Below are 16,812 nucleotides of genomic sequence, written 5' to 3'. Positions count from 1 at the left end.
ATGGTTCCAGACGGGTGGGGCGGGCCAATCCCATTGGTGTGAGACGATTTCTCAGATAGGCTGGGCCCATATGAAGCTGAAAAGCGTTCCTGGAAATCACCTGATGCTTTGCTTTGCATCATGCAAACACACAACTTTTTTTCATTACCAAAAGTAGGTGGGTATGGAACCTGAAACTTCCAAGAAAAATATCTATAGAAAGGTAATTTCCTGGATACTTTGTGGGAACTAGGATTTAGAAGAGTATCTCACCAATGGGGAGAGGACTTATTCCCAGAAAAATATGCATAGGATTGCAATTTAATAGCACCATCCTAAATAATATGTGTACTGGCTACAGAGATATTATAATGAGGTATGAGTCATTTTTTTTTAGCAGATATCCCATTTAGTCAGCAAAAATACATTTCTTCAGATGGGCAATGTTGACCTCAAAAATTTGCTTACAAAAGGATTTTTTTTTAAAGGGAAATACCCTTCTGGCCAAGATATACCAGGAAAGGAACAGAACAAGGAGAAACTGAGATGTATCACATACCAAATTCCTGACCAGGGCAGTTCTGTGGGACATCCTAATTAATTTCCAACCTGTTGAATCATGGGAATTCTCAAGTTATCTTCTTCATTCCCCTGTGGAACAACTGGGATAAAGTTGGCTGACTCTTGATGAATTTTGCCATTCATTTTTAATTTATTTTTTATCTTTATTTGTTGACCCACTTTTTTATTATAAATAACTCAGGTCAACAAACATACTTCTTTCCTCTTCCCATTTTTCCCACAACAACCCTGTGAGGTGAATTGGGCTGAGAGAGAGTGATTGGCTCCCAAAAGCTTAGACAGTAATTATAAGGGCAATAAATAAACCCTTCTGAAACAGATATTCTAAAGATTTTAGCAGTGGAGACTTTTAAGACCAGGTGGAAATGGAAAAATCTATAACGTAATAAAGTATTGGCAACTTCTTTTATACATTTATCTATAAATATATAACTAATACATGATAGTGAAATATGCACTCTTTAAATGAATAGACATATGTTGGGTTTTTTCCCCATGTAATCTGATTAATGTTGCAGAAGTAGGTTATTAGATTTTAGATACTCCAGACAGCTCTTCCCAGTCAAAATACATATTTTTCTTTTTATTTTTTCCAATGGAATGTTGGAAGAAAAAAATATGAAATATGCCATGGGGAATAAAATATAGAAGAAAAACAGGGGAAGGTAAGCATGCTAAAAATGAAGAATAATGCCATTTGAATTCCTGCCCATAATTTTCATCCAGTTTTCCTGAGAATTTCTGCACTTTTAAGGCTGAAACTACTTGCAGCCAAACTACTTAGGAAAAAGAATAATTTCACGGAAATCAGTCAGGTGATTTCTGAATAATCATGGTTCAGGTGGTTAGGTACATTTTGGGGTACATTATGAGGTAGGGAATAGCAAGTAAGCTTAATAAGGATTCTTTTTTCAGATTTTTTTAAAATCTTGCCTTTATTATTTTTTATAAATAATTCAAGGCAGAAAACATACTTTATAGGTAGTCCTCAACTTACAACCCAAAATTTAGCCCAAAATGTATGTTGCTAAGTGAGAAGTTTGTTAAGTGAGCTTTGCCCCATTTTACAACCTCATAATGTCTACAGATGACAGGCTACAATTCCCATTGGCTCCACCTAACATTGCAGGCTGTTCTTGACTTACGACCACAATTGGAAGCAGAACATCTTTCCTTAAGTAATATGGTCATTAAGTGAGTTGTGACTTTTTTTGCCATGGCAAATTCAGCTTCTCCCATTGACTGCTTGTCAGAAGTCTGCAAATGGCAATCATGGTTTCATAATTGGATAAAGACTGGTTGTAAGTCAATTTTTTCAGTGCTACTGTAACTTTGAACAGTCACTAAACAAATGGTCATAGGTTAAGGATTACCTGTACCAAATGTAAGATCTTCACAGTAGTCTGAAAACTGTTGTGTTTGTTTTTCACTACAGTAAAGTGAGAGAAAAACTGAAGTGAATAGAGCATTTTTTTAGGATGGGGCATTCCATATGTTGCTGAATTATCCCCCAACAATAACCTTTAATGTTGGTCAGACATTGCTTGCATCGTGTTGCATCCCATTTAGCATACGTCACACATAAATACATTTTCAAACAACTGTGCTTTACAATTTTGCAACTGTGTGTTTAGTTGGAAACAAAACATAATGAACTCAGTAGAATTAATCCAAAATGTACCTAACCGCCTGAACCTTGCCACAGGTGTTAAGTGAATTTAGGTCAGATAGTTTCCTCATTGACTTTTGCTTGTCAGAAGGCTGCAAAAGGTAATCACGTGACAAGACACTGCAACCGTCACAAATGTGAATCGGTTGTCAAGTATCTAAATGATGTGGCTATGGGGCTGCTGCAATGGACGTAAGTGTGAAAAACGGTCATAAGTCACTTCTTGCAGTGCCATTGTAACTTTGAATGGTCACTAAGCAAACTTTTTAAAGTGGAGGAGTACCTGTACTGCTCCCCTCCCATTTTCTCCACAGCAACAACCCTGTGAGTGACTGGCCTGAAGTCATCCAGTAGTCTTCCATGGCTAAAGCAGGACTAGACCAGTCAGAACCGAAGAAGCTTCTTGGATGAGAAGTGAAATGTCTTCAAAGAAAAACTAGAAAGTCCAGTAGGCTGTTGGGAAAAAAAAAAAAGCAAAAGCACCTTTGGGACGACTGAGAATCTCCAGACAGATGGAAATGTGACTTAAATGAGCCTCAGTGCACAGTGGTTAGAGTGCAGTACTGCAAACTACTTCTGCTGACAGCCAGATCGAATCCCACCAGGCTCAAAGTTGACTCAGCCTTCCATCCTTCCGAGGTAGGTAAAATGAGGACCCAGATTGTTGGGGGCAATATGCTAACTCTGTAAACCGCTTGAGGGCTGTAAAGCACCATAAAGCGGTATATAAGTCTCAGTGCTATTACTAGTGCTATTCTAAACGGCGCAGACTTTTTCCACCAGCAGGCGCTTCTCAGCAGAGACGCGCTCCTAAAAGGGATGATTTTTCCGCGTCTATGAAGGTTCTAATGACCGAAAACAACACCCGTGTTTTCGCATCAACTTCATTCAGGTGGTTCATAAACGACGGGCGCTTACTGGAGGGGAGGGGAGGGAGAAACAAACTACTTGTGGGACATCCGACAGTCCCCTCCCCGCCCTCCCCCCCCCCCCAGGGACCGCAAGATCAATAGTTTTCCTTCCCCAGCAATAAGCGTCCCGGATCCTCCGTCCACCAAGCCAAACCGGGCCCGAACCTTTCCCGCGCCGGCGTTAGAAGCCGCGTCGTTTGGGTCCCGCTTCACCCCCTCCCGACTCGGCTTGGAATCACGTGGGAACAATAGCTGCCCGCCGGTCCTGTCTCCAGAGCCAATGGCCGCCGCGGCTTAAGCGGCTTGGGGACTCCGGGAGAGACGGAGATAGGCAGGAGTGGAAGGGGCGCTCGAGGAGAGAGGGAGGCAAAAAGTGACCGCCGGACCACCCGACCTTTGCGCAGGGCAAAGCCAAGTTCTTCCGCCTGGAAAAGACGCCGGAGGAGCCAGGTGAGTCGCCCCGTACCTGTCGCCGTTGCAAAAGGCTGGAAGGAGCGCGGCAGCCCTTTCTTGACCCGGCGGCAACCAACTCCTCTTGCCCTGGCGAGCGTTTCGCCCCCCATGCGCTGGCCGGCAAGTCTGTTTTGCTACTTTTTTTCTACACAGTCGTCCCGAAGTAGTTCCTTGGCGCCCCGCCGTTTGCGGTGAATGGAAGCCGGTTCTCATTCTGCCCCCCACCCCGTTGAAAGTTTGGGCCGCCGAAGGTAACTCTTATGCGAGCATCCCGTCCCCTGTTTGTTTTTTGTTCGTTTGTTTTTCCCCAGCCTGCTGTTTTGCAAACTGGAAAATAAAAATTTGGGAATTTCGAAAAAATATTCCGGAGTTGTGGTGTTGGCGGTATTTAATTAGAAGCAAAAGCTGTTGGAAACTCCTTTTCACCTTTTAAGGATGGTGAGTGTTTTGAATAACTTTTTTTTTTCCGGACTTCAAGGCATGCTAAAGGAGTAGAGTGGAAATCCAACTGCTTTTGGAGAGATTTTTCTCTGCTGAAGAAATGGGATTGCAAATTCTGGGCGTACTGATTGGGAAAAAAATGCCAAGTAGGTGTCTGATCCTTAGTTGATTTGTGTGTGTGTGTGTGTGTGTGTGGGTAGGCCTTCTCCACATATCTTGGTGGTTATCGCAGCTTAGTGGCTGAAATGAGAGACATCAATCTTTATTATTATTTATTGATGTGGTCATTGGATGTAATACCATTGTGCTGTCCAGCATCTTCCCATGACACTAAGGACTTCACTGATTATGTGTTTTTTGTTGTTGCAGCCGAGGGCAGTAACCCTAAGACACTTGAGCTAGAAGAGTCCTGTATAGTAATACCATAACTCTTTCTGGGCTTTCATATGGCCTGGATTGATTCAACATAAAGTTAAAATAATAAACTGAATAAATAATAACAGTGAAATAAATAAGTAGTAGTTTGTGGGTCAGTGTCTTGCCTGACCCCAGTCACTTTGTTAATTCAAAATATGGTTCAGTTAAGTCGGGTTTAGCAAGGTACAGGCCGTCCTCAACTTATGACCACTATTGAGCCAAGAAATTACATTGCTAAGCGAGAAATTTGTTAAGTGGGTTTTGCCCCGTTTTATGATTTTTCTTGCCAGATTTGTGAAGTGAATCACTGTAGTCCTTAAGTTAGTAACCCGGTTGTTAAGTGAATCTGGCTTCCCCATTGACTTTGCTTGTCAGAAGGTTGCAAAAGGTGATCACATGAACACCACCCCGGGACATTGCGACCATCATAAATATGAACCAGTTGTCAAGCATCCAACTGGTTTAAATCACGTGACCAAGGGGATGCTGCAAAAGTCATAAAGGTGAAATATGGTCATAAGACACTTTCAGTACTATTGTAACTTCAAATGATCACTAAATGAACTGTTGTAAGTTGAGGATTACTTGTAATATGTACAAACACAGCTATTTTCACACAGAAATTGTATATTGGTTAAAAAAAAAGCTAAATAACATGATCGTTTTTTTTTTAAAGGCAATATAGCTTGTTTTCGGCTGGTGTTCTTTGCTATCTTTCGATGACAGTTGTCAGTGTTTGGGGATAAAGGTCAGGTGTTCACTTTAGTTCTGCAACCTTCTTTAAAAAAAAGTAAACTGAAACAGCTTTGCCCATGTTACTTTTTTCCTCCTATGTAATATTTTGCATGGGACCTGAGCTCACGGTATAAAATGCAAATGATCAAAGCATGCACAAGCTTACAAAATCATCCATTTCTTTCTCATAATGATAACACTGGGTACTGGAGTGTAGCAGTGGATCACATTAGGAATGCAGTTGATAGTGTACTTTATTCATTAATGTGTGACCACAGAGCAACCATTACATGTACCCAAAAAAAAGTGTTTACTGTGCAGCAATGTCTTGGATACAAAACGTAGGTTCTATTCAGGTCAGGTTGTTTTATTTTTTTGCAATTGAGCACTGCCAAATCCTTGCCCTTGGAAAGCCAAACATTTTTTTTAAGTGTTTGGTGATAGTAGTAGGGAATGGAGGGACATTCTAGGCAGGTTCAGAGTCATTCTTGAGCATTCTTTATATATTTGTATTCTTTCACCGAACAGATAAGGAAGAAGAAGGTGAAATGGTTGTGCTCTTTTCTGTTTCATTCTGCTGAGGGTACCAATAAATTTGGCTTGCTTACAAGTTACATATGCATATATACCCCAGGGGCGTCTTCAGGATATGGTAAAAAAATTAAGATGGTGGCCCCAGCTATATGATCAAAGCTATGCTGGTTTTTATATGCCTTCCATGACTGGAGCATTTAATATGATCAAGGAACTAGAAGAAGCAGAAATAATGCACACATTTAAGCTGTGTCAATTCATTTAAATGCGTGAATCGTTCATGTGACTTTGCTTCTTTTCTCATACACGTTTATTTAATGTGCACAAATGTTTTGCTGCTGGTGGTAGTGCAATCTAATTCTGTGGTTTTAATAACACTTTTTCAGAATAAGCTCCTTCTTTCTGTTCATTGAGATAAATATTTTTAAATTATGCAGCAAATGATTGCTAAAATGATTGAATTTTGCTTCCAAATAAATAGCTGGAACTAAGGAATAATCATTAAAATTAGTCAGGACTTCAGTCTACAGTTTAACCCCAGTGAAATGTTGCTTAAAAGTTTCAATTCTTCAGCATCTGACTTGAGAGTAAGCCCTATTTTACTCAATCCAACTTTCTTCGTTTATACATGTAAATTGCATTGTATGCTAGTAATGGGATTTCTTTGGAGTCTTTTTATCTGATATTTATTTATTTATTTATTTATTTATTTATTTATTTAATTTGCCATCCATCTCATTTACAATGACTCTGGGAGGCTTACAAGCATAAAGACATTAAAGCATTAAACATTAAAATCACATCACACACCAACTAAAATGTGTTATTTCTTTTTGGTTTACAATATTATGTGAATCCACATGTTGTGATTTGTAAAACGTGTCTGTTTGGAGGGGTTTTTTTCCCCCTTTGGTTTAGTTTTGACATGGTTAAATCATGGCTGAATCTGATTAGTGAATCTTTATTAAAACTGCTATAGAATGTACAACTATAGACTATGTTAAATCATTAAGAATGGCCACACCACCAGAAACAGTACTTTAAAGTTCATCAATTTAGGAGCTATAAACTGAATTAGTCTCTGCTTGATTGGAATGGATTCATCAGCTAAATGCTGTCTATCTGAGCTCTTGAATCTTTGACAAATCTTCTAGGATATTGAAAGGAACTTGGCATGTTTAGCCTAAGGAAAAGAAGACTAAGGGGAGATATGATATCTGTCTTTCAATACAAGAAGTGATGCCAAAGGGAAAAAGATGTGGATTTATTATCCAGATTACATGAGGGTAGGAGAAGAACCTGTAGTTGGAAGCTTTTACAGTGATAGATATCCAGATTTGAAATGAGGAATTTCCTGATTGTGAGATCTATTAAGAGCAGAGTAACCAGCCTCCTTGAAGTTGTAGATACTCCATCACTGGGAGTTTTCAAGAAAAGATTGGATTGCCATTCAGGATTTCAGGAGGATTCTTGCATTGGGTAGAGGGTTAGATTAGAAGATGTCCAAGTACACTTCCAGACCCAGAATTCAACAATATCTCTCCTTTGCTTGGGAGTCAGAGGTGGTATTCAGCAGGTTCTGACCAGTTCTGGAGAACTAGTAGCGGAAATTTTGAGTAGTTCAGAGAACTAGCAAATACCACTTCTGACTGGTCCCGCCCCCACCTGTTCTCTGCTTCCCGAGTCCCAGCTGATCGGCTGGGTCTTCTTTTGTTGCCCTGCACTGAATAATGGAGCAGAAAGCAGGTTAATGGGGTGGGGAGGGAATGGGATTTTGCAGTAACCTTCCCCCACGAATAGGAAGGGAATGGACATTTTGCAGTATCCTTCTCCTGGAGTTGGGTGGGAATGGAGATTTTACGTTATCCTTCCCCTGCCACATCCACCAAGCGACGCCCATCAAGCCACACCCACAGAACCGGCAGTAAAAAAAATTGAATCCCACCACTGTTGGGAGTCATAAAGCAAAATTGTGAAACAGATTTAATTCAACTGGAGCTTGCTTCTTTTGTATTTTCTGGAGCTATCTATAAATTGAAAAAATACACCAGACTTGTGGATGTTTTCCTTACAAGTAATTCTGCCTGAATTTAGTGGAGCAGTCACCGATTAAAGATGACATGGTTCCCAAGAGTAAATGGAATATATTTGAGAGCCAGTTCAGTGTTGTGGTTAAGTTATCAGGTTAGAAACTAGAAAAGTGAGTTCTAGTCTCACCTTGGGCACAAAGCCAGCTGGGTGACCATGAGCCAGTCACATTCTCTCAGCCCTAGGAAGGAGGCAATGGAAAATCACTTCTGAAAAACCTCACCAAGAAAACTGTAGGATCTTCTCTAGGCTGTCTCTAAGAATCCAAACAGAAAGGGGGGAGGGGGAGTTTTTTTTAATCATTGTAGACTAATTGTGTTTTAAAAACTTTTTAGGGTTTAGCTGCCCTACATAATATTGGACAACAAGCAACTTTTCTGTTGCACATAATATATTTAAAACTGATTCTGATAATTATGCCTAAAGTGTGACTTGTTTTTCAGGCAAAGGCTAAGAGGTTCAGGGCCATGAATTAAATTTGACAGGGAAGTCTGGCTTCTGCAGGATAATTTTATTTTTGAGAATCTCATTTTTGGGAAACATTTTTCAAAACTCATAAAACGGATGTATTTCTAACATGTGTTTTCTATTTTAATTATTCTCTTACTCAATCCATGTTTACTTTAGACTATCTCAATGTTTGAGATTCATTTTCAAATAGAATTGTGGCTTTCTAGCAATAGTAATGATTCTAATAGAGCTGTTATGATACACTATATAGAAGAGTTATTTGGTGATTTTAGCAAACTGTAATAAAGGCCAATAGAATAATGAAATGAGTGGCCTTTCTGTTTCTTCACTTATTCTGAACTGTGCAGATGCAACCAGCGGTATTGCATCTAGATATGGTCACTGAACTCTGACCATACACATATTTCCATAAAGAGACATACAGCTGTTATGATAAACTAGTTGCTTATTCAAAGTGAGAACTTATTAGAAGTTACTTAAAGTTCTTGGCTTTTCTTGGCTTTAGGTCAGATAACTAATTTGATGGTTGTATCATTCATGAATGTAGAATATATCATCTGACTCCTTAGGGTCGGGTGGGATTCAGATTTTTTAACAACTGGTTCTGTGGGCGTGGCTTAATTGGTGGGCGTGGCTTAGTGGTCATGTTATTGGCTGGGCGTGGCCAACTCAATATCACTCACATCGAGGCATGCATCTCCTCGCCTGGCCTCTCATGACTGTGGGGATGCTACAACAGTCATAAGTGTGAAAAATGGTCATAGTCATTTTTTTCAGTGCCATTGTAACTTTGAATGGTCACTCCACACAAGCAAATTACCAGCAAAGGAGGGGGGAAAAACTCCAGAGAAGTTCCTGAGACAGGAAGTCTAGTCCTGCCAAGAATGTAATAAGGGTTAACGAAGAGGCAGTTTCTTTTTTTAAAAAAAACAAGTTTTATTTTCAAGACAAACAATACATAAATACACATAAACACAAAACATAAAAGCATAAAAAATCTCTTTTCTGAAAGTTGCTTAGTCCCGGGTTAAAACTCTTGGTACAGACACAAGTTCAGTTTCATATTCATTTTACATACCATTTCATATCTTATTAACATTTTCAATTTTCTATATAACTTCTCCTCTCCTTTAAATTTTCTCAATTTTTTTTCCTCCTCTCAATTCATATCCTAATATTTATTATTCTTTGTCTGTTCTATTCCAGCCAATCATTTATTTTTCTTCTTTAAAAAAAAAGAAGAAATACTTCTCCTGTACACTATATGGAGATGATGCCTTTATCTTTTTCCCTTATATTTATAGTAGCTAATATAAAATACATAACATACATTGGGATTCTGTCTGGTACATTCTAAAATTATACTATATTATCAAAAATAATACAAATCTATTCATTAATATTGATATTCATTCATATCTTAGATGTTTAACTCATTACTTTTCAATTAAATCACATACTTTTATGAGAGCCCTATTTTCCATAATTATCCCCCCACATCACATATTATAGCTCAATATTTCATTGAAATGTTCCTCCTTCTTCTACTTCAAATCTCATTTCACAATTTTTTTGCTAATATACCATGTTCTAATCATTAATTTTAACAATCATTTATATCTTAAATATTTTATCCATTTCAATTGAATATTATGCCTTTGTGGGAACACTTATGCTTTCCACGATTATTACCCCCTACATCACAATCTTGAATCATATTTCATTACAGTACTCTCTTTTTCTTAACAAAAATTTCACTTATTTATGTTAGATATTTTATCACATTTTAAGCTACATAGTATTTCTAATTTTCTATAATTACTTCTAAATACAGATATAAAAATGCAATCTTATGTACCTTTCTAGAATCCCATTAACAATAAGATCTATCCATTATCTCTGAAAAACTTTTGCTTCTTAATATCCTGCTTCCTACCATTAGAGCTTCTCATCCCTTCCTTTCTCCGTTGCTTCTTCTTCTCCTTGTCCTCTTTAACCCCTTGTCTCTCCACCTCCCTTTTATTCTGCTTTCCCCCTTTCTGTTGTTTCTTAACATAATGTCCCTTTTTCACCTTATTCTTCTCTTTTTGGGCTGTTTTTTCAGATCTTAAAGACCTCTTTTCCTTTTTCTCTTGCTTTTTCCCGTCTCCAATCAAAGTCCTTTTTTCATCAAAGATGGCTTCTTCTTCTTCTTTGTCCCCATCATCCTCATTCTGCTTCGCATAAATATAAACTGCCATTTCTAAGTATTGAAAAATAGTGCCAAGTCCATCTTCCCCTCCTTGTTTTTCTCTTTCATATTTTTGATATATAAGTTCCAATCCATCCACAGGTGATGCCATTGTGTAGAGAAAAAGTTTTTCCAAACAACCACCCAGATGATTTAATCAGAAATAATTTCCAAAGGTTCCAAAATCACCAAACAATCCAAACAGACTGTTTCTTTTAAATACCTTCTTCTTCTTCACTTTTTCTTTCTGAGGTTAAAGTAATCACAAATCCTTTTCAAATATATTTTTGGAAGTTTTTAAACTCTTTGCAATTCTAGGCAATCTTCTCCTTATTTTCAAATTTTGCTCTGATTTTTTTTTCACTCTCCCTTCCCACTCACAGCCAAAAAGATTCCCCCCCCCCCCGCTGTCACTTTAGGAAGGAGAGTAGAACAAAGAAAAAAAAACTTTCCCCTTTAGGGTATTCGCAGCTTGTGGCTCTCACAAGGAACAATATATCCTTAACAGCTTTCAAGGTTCCAAATCACTTTCTCCAGTCTTGTCCCGGTTAAAAGCACCTTTCACTTTCTCCAGCTTTCTCCCTCCTGCACTTGCTTACCCGGCTGCAGCTTTCTTTGTGGCGGCCATTACTGACCGCCGTTCCTCCGCCTCGGGAAAAGGGAGTTTAGCCGGCTGGGGAGGGGGTTTGCGGCACCCCCAAACCCCTTGCCGGATCCCCCTGTCTTCAGCTGCCTCTACGGGGCAGCTATATCCCCCAGATCCAAATGGATCGGGGGAACCTTGGCGGCGAACGCAGCAGGGATCGCGCGGTCGTAAATCCCTGCTGCCGCCGAAGGCTAGCAAACCGGACCCCAACGAAGAAGCAGTTTCTGTAAGCAACACCAGAATGTTTCCTTCCTGCCTTCCTTACAGGATTAGGCCAATAATTTCTTCTAACAACTGAACTGCTTAGAATGTTAACAACCTGTTCTAGCGAATAGGTGCGAAGTGGTAGAATCCCACCCCTGCTTATGGTGCGTTAATGAAATTACTTCTTACTTATACAAACAGGGTCTATCAGACAACCATTCTATTTTTCCTCCTAATATGCTCAATTTTTATTAGGCACTTTCTTTATTTTCCCATTTTTTTCAAATGAGGCTTATATGTACCGTTATAAATCTGTGATCTTTCCAAAGTTAATTCCCTCTTTTATTCTTTCTTGGGCATATATGGGATTTTTTTTTTTTTGGGGGTGCTATATCAATGTCTAAATTGAATGCATTATTCATAGACAGGGCAAAGTTGGTAAGGTTTCATTATATATAGTAACATTTTTTTTTTTTTACTAATGTTTGTTTTTCTGTACTCGAGGCTAAAAATACAAGAAGCCAATTTGACCAGGTACCTAAATCCTGTTATTGTTATTATTCTTTAAATCTTAACACACTTGTTTTGAACATTACTTTTCCTAAAAGAAAAAAAAAACATACCACTGAAGATTGTCATCCCACTCACCCACCCCCCAAAAAATCAAGTCCAAAGGGGCTTTGGCACAAATCTTCAGGTCAGATGCAAGGTATGGGTTGAGGCTACTCAAAGTACTTCAAAAGGTATGAACACTATTCCAAAAGATGTGTCTTTTCCACAGTGCTGGCCATTCTGATATTTCAAACACCCCAAAATGCAAGTTTGAGTCCAAGGGAATTAAAGTGTCAATCAAACTTTGGAATGAAGCAAAACTTGAATGATTTGTGAACACGGCCTCTGGTTGCACATCTGTCCTTTTCATAACAAAACTGAATGAGAAATTGGGTAATTGAAACACGAATCTGCTGTTTTCCAGCTCTTCAGTATCCTGCTAATTGATATTGTGGATTATAATTTAGTTATAATATTTCCAAAGAGACTGCCAATGCATTATTCCAGTGCATTTTTCTAAGACAGTGGTCAGGAAGAGAGGCAAACTCTACATTTGAAGTTCAATGAAAAATGATTTCTTTGTTTCATGGTGTAAAATCTCTTGGAACAATGACAGCTGTTGATATTTTCTATCTTGATGGTACAAAAAGCTGAGGAGGGTGAAAAACAGCTCCCCTGCAGCGTACATGAACTAAAATTGGGTGTTTGGGGACAAGGTGCTTTTTGTCAATTTGTCCCAGGCTTACTGTTATAGAGGATCATTATTTACAGTAATAAGATTTCTGTTTATGCAGAAAAACCAGTTGAAAACCAGCTACTCCTATTCTTCTTTAAATAAATAGTTTCATCCAGGAAGTTAATGTTTTGACTTTATTTGTTATTATTTAACATATTTGTAAAAGATTGTTACATACATCCAGGTGGTGGATAACTTTAAATATGTGTTAGCAATGTTAAATGTTAAGCAATGTTAAAATGATAAAATTGTAATCCTTGTAATATTATAACTAGTGTTTGGGAGTAATAAAGTACAGGCAGTCCTCAACTTACAACAGTTCATTTAGTGACCGTTCAAAGTTACAACAAAAAAGTGAACGTATGACCATTTTTCACACTTACAACCTTTGTAGCATCCCCATGATCATGTGATCAAAATTCAGATGGCAATTGGTTCATGCTTATGACCGTTGCTGTGTCCCAAGGTCACATGACCCCCTTTTGCAACCTTCTGACTAGTAAAATCAATGGGGAAGCCAGATTCACTTAACAATCCTGTTACTAACTTATCAACTGCAGTGATTCACTTAACAACTGTGTCAAGAAACATGGGACAAAACTCGCTTAACAAATGTCTCATTTAGTAACAGAAATTTTGGGCTCAATTGTGGTCATAAGTTGAGGACTACCTGTAGTATGGTGTGGCGATTTAGGTGTTGGACCAGCATGGAGAAAAGCCAGGTTCAAGTCCTCCCTAAGCCACAAGGCCAGTCATTCTTTCTCTGCTCCAGCTATCTCACAGAGATGGTATTGAGAGAGGCAGCGCTACGTATTGGACCTGAGATCCTGAAGAAAAGGCAGGATATAAATAAACGTCAGGTGCCAAACGGAATATAACTGCTTTGATTGTGTGCTTTCCTTGCAAAATAAACAGGATAGATAGAGAATGGTCATGCCAATGGACAACTTCTGTTCCTTGCCTATGATGTAATGGAATACACCATCTGATAATATCCTTTCGCAGCCAGATTCAGATAAAAATAAGAAATGCAAATTGACTAAATGTCAAAGGGAGAAAAAGAGGGACAAGTTTAAAAATGTTCAAGAGTTGGAACAAATGACCAAGAAACTGGAACAAAATCCTCTTTTTGTGAAAAATCATACATTTTGAAGGTCTTCTAGCACTGGAAAAAAAAAAAGCAAGAAAGCAGGCTTACAATGATAGAGGAGTGTAAAGTTAAGCATGATATGAAGACTATTTATTATTCACTATATTATTGCTTGTGTTAGCCTCATTGTCCTGTTGTCGCTTGTTGTTTGTGAGAATCTGCTTCAGCCTGGGTGATTGTCTATATGCAAGTATGAGGCTCTCAATCAGTGCCTGAGAAAGTGTAGTGCTATAGTTAGCATGGACTGCAGCTTATTAATAACACGTTTGAAGGCATTGAGCTACGGACTGTAAATGACAGTCAGTGGTGTTCTGTTTGTTTTGTTCCTGTGGTCTGTCTTTTGGTACCTCCTCCTTGGAATCAATCTGGCCCTATTGATTTATTTGATGATGTTGGGTAGGATAGTTCAATTTCTTGAAGGCCTGATTTAATTCTACCAGTTGAACATAAAACCTGCCTGTAGACCAGGGGTCTCCAAACTCGGCATCTTTAAGACTTGTGGATTGACATGCTGGCTGAGTAATTCTGGAAGCTGATGTCCATAAGTCTTAAAGTTGCCAAGTTTGAAGACACCTGCTAGAGACAATAGACTTGATGGCGAGTTCTGAATGGAAGCTGGGTACAAGTAACCATGCATGGTCACCTGTAGATTTCCTGTGCAATGTGGTCAGTTGCTATGGCTGAGGTATATTTAAAGATGGGTAACACCTTAACCACAGACACCACACTGGCCCGTGTAATTAGGTAGAGATTAAATGTAAGTAGTAGTATTGTAACTTTTAAAATCTGGCTCAGTGGCATGATGTGAAAGTGTTGAATCTTCTAGACCAGGAGTTCTCAACCTTTTCTTCACCATGGACCCCCTTTAAATACTTTTGGTAGCCATGGAACCCCAAGAGTTAACTCAAGATTTAAATCATATTTTTTTCAAGCTTTCATGGGCCCCCTGGGATGACACTGTGGTCCCTCAGAGGTCTGCAGACCATAGGTTCTAGTAGTTACTACAATTACTGCAATTACTATTCTAGCCTATTCTCTAGAGCAGGAATGTCCAACTCAATTGCATCGCGGGACGTATCGTGACCTATCGGGATTGTTTTTGCCATTGCAGAGCCAGGGTGGGTGTGGCCTATGTGGCCCATATCTGGGCCACATGGGCTGCATGGTTGACATGTCTGCTCTAGAGATATTGATAAGGAAATCTGGAAATGGCAATCCTGATAGATCTTCAGCATTCCAGCTCAGAAAGAAGCTTTTGAGTTATTCATAGCACTGTTACCTAGACAGAAAATATGTTATAAAGTACATATGCATTCCACTTACTGGTATCTGGCCAAATGGTCAGAAATGATAAAATTTCATGAAAGCATGAAACGGTATGATTAAGTAGTTAGTTGTGTCTAAAATATACTGTTCTGCTTGGCAAATAAATTCCTGAGCAGGTAGATGTTTTTAAAATGAAAAGATGATCTGTATTTATATCATTTCAATGACTGTAGTTTAAATGTTTGTTCACTATATGCCTAGCATAATATTTTTTTTTTTACTTTGAGCTTTTGTATCTTCTCTTCTGTAGGCTATCTTTAAATTTTGCTAGTTCTTTCCCATTCCTAATTTTCAAGAATTTGAAATGATTTTAAAAACTAAATTATATAACTTGTAAGGTTTTTTTTAAATACTTAGCATGCTTCTGGAAAATCAAGATAAATCTGAATACGTTCCCTTTAAAAACAGAATACATTGTATCTTTCCTTAATTAACATCAGAAAGTTACCAGACTAACAGAGTTAGAAGGGATCTTGGAGGTGCTCTAGTCCAACCCCCTGCTCAAGCAGGAGACCCTATACCTATACCATAAATGTCTGTCCAGATTCTTCAGTTTATGATTCAGTGGTGGGATTGAAAAATTTTTACTACCGGTTCTGTGGGCATGGCTTGGTAGGTGTGGCGTGGTTTGGTGGGTGTGGCTTGGTGGGCGTGGAAGGATACTGGAAAATCTCATTCCCTCCCCACCCATTAACCTGCTTTCCAACTCTGTTCTCCTGTGCAGGGCAACCAAAGAAGACCCAGCTGATCAGCTGGGACTTGGGAGGCAGAGAATAGATGGGGGCAGGGCCAGTCAGAGGTGGTATTTGCCGGTTCTCCGAACTACTCAAAATTTCCGCTACCGGTTTTCCAGAACTGGTCAGAACCTGCTGAATACCACTTCTGTTATGATTGTGATCAATCACCACAGAATAATCTTCAAACATCACACAATCAAAGCAAAGGTTTATCCCCAGTGACTCTTTTCATTTCATGTGAATTGTTCTGCAAACACAAAATATTCCTTGCTCTTTAATTACTTCAGAAAAAAATGTATTAACAAGTATTTTATCCCCCACCAAACCATTCATGGGGTCCCTGGAGTATTGATTGCATGAGATTTAGAATCTTTTTAAACCATTCCATTTATATTTTTTCTGCTAAATTTTGGAGCATCATCCTGAAGTTTAAAGGAAGAAATATCAGCTCAAAATCTTGAAATGCACCACCAAAACTTAAATTGTTATGTTGTATCGGATGAGGAAAGCACATCTTTCTCCTTCTGTCCTGGCCACTTTTTACAGAGGCACAGTTGAAAGCATTTTAACAAACTGCATCACTGTTTGGTTTGGTGGCAGCCATGCCATAGGTAGAAAGTCCATTCAGAGAGTGGTAAGGACAGCCGAGAAGATTATAGGAAGCTTGCTTCCTGTCATTCAGGATACTGCTTATAAGTGCTGTGTTCTTAGAGCTCAAAGCATTGTTAGAGACCCCACACACCCACTTCATGGGCTGTTTCTGTTGCTCCCCTTTGGGAGGAGGTTTCAAAGTATTTCTAGCAGGACTACCAGATTCTGTCAAGCTTTGTTCCCTATGCCATGATCCATCTGGTAAACTCGAAAGATTTGTTGTTCTCACCATGTACATCCAAACTAGACTGAGTTGTTTCTCTGTGTCATATAATATATGTGGGTATATGCATAATTTTG

General features: G+C 38.8%; 1 protein-coding gene across 6 annotated transcripts in view; it reads left to right on the top strand.

The window, feature by feature from the left end:
- Positions 1-3,216: 3,216 nt before the first annotated feature.
- The window catches only part of PPFIBP2 (PPFIB scaffold protein 2), a 161,640-nt gene continuing 148,044 nt past the window's right edge, over positions 3,217-16,812 (top strand). For 4 of the 6 annotated variants that reach the window (XM_087951025.1, XM_087951015.1, XM_026664806.2 and 1 more), the window contains exon 1: positions 3,235-3,591. The gene's annotated coding sequence lies outside the window, so the exon portion shown is untranslated. Of the gene's footprint in view, positions 3,592-16,812 lie in introns of all 6 variants that reach the window. The other 2 variants (XM_087951014.1, XM_087951024.1) reach the window with 2 other exon arrangements.

This window comes from Notechis scutatus, chromosome 1 (assembly GCF_049901735.1).
Source record: "Notechis scutatus isolate UNSWTSFEM ecotype Mainland chromosome 1, rNotScu1.2, whole genome shotgun sequence".
NCBI lineage: Eukaryota > Metazoa > Chordata > Lepidosauria > Squamata > Elapidae > Notechis > Notechis scutatus.
This window is presented reverse-complemented; position numbering and strand designations above follow the sequence as displayed.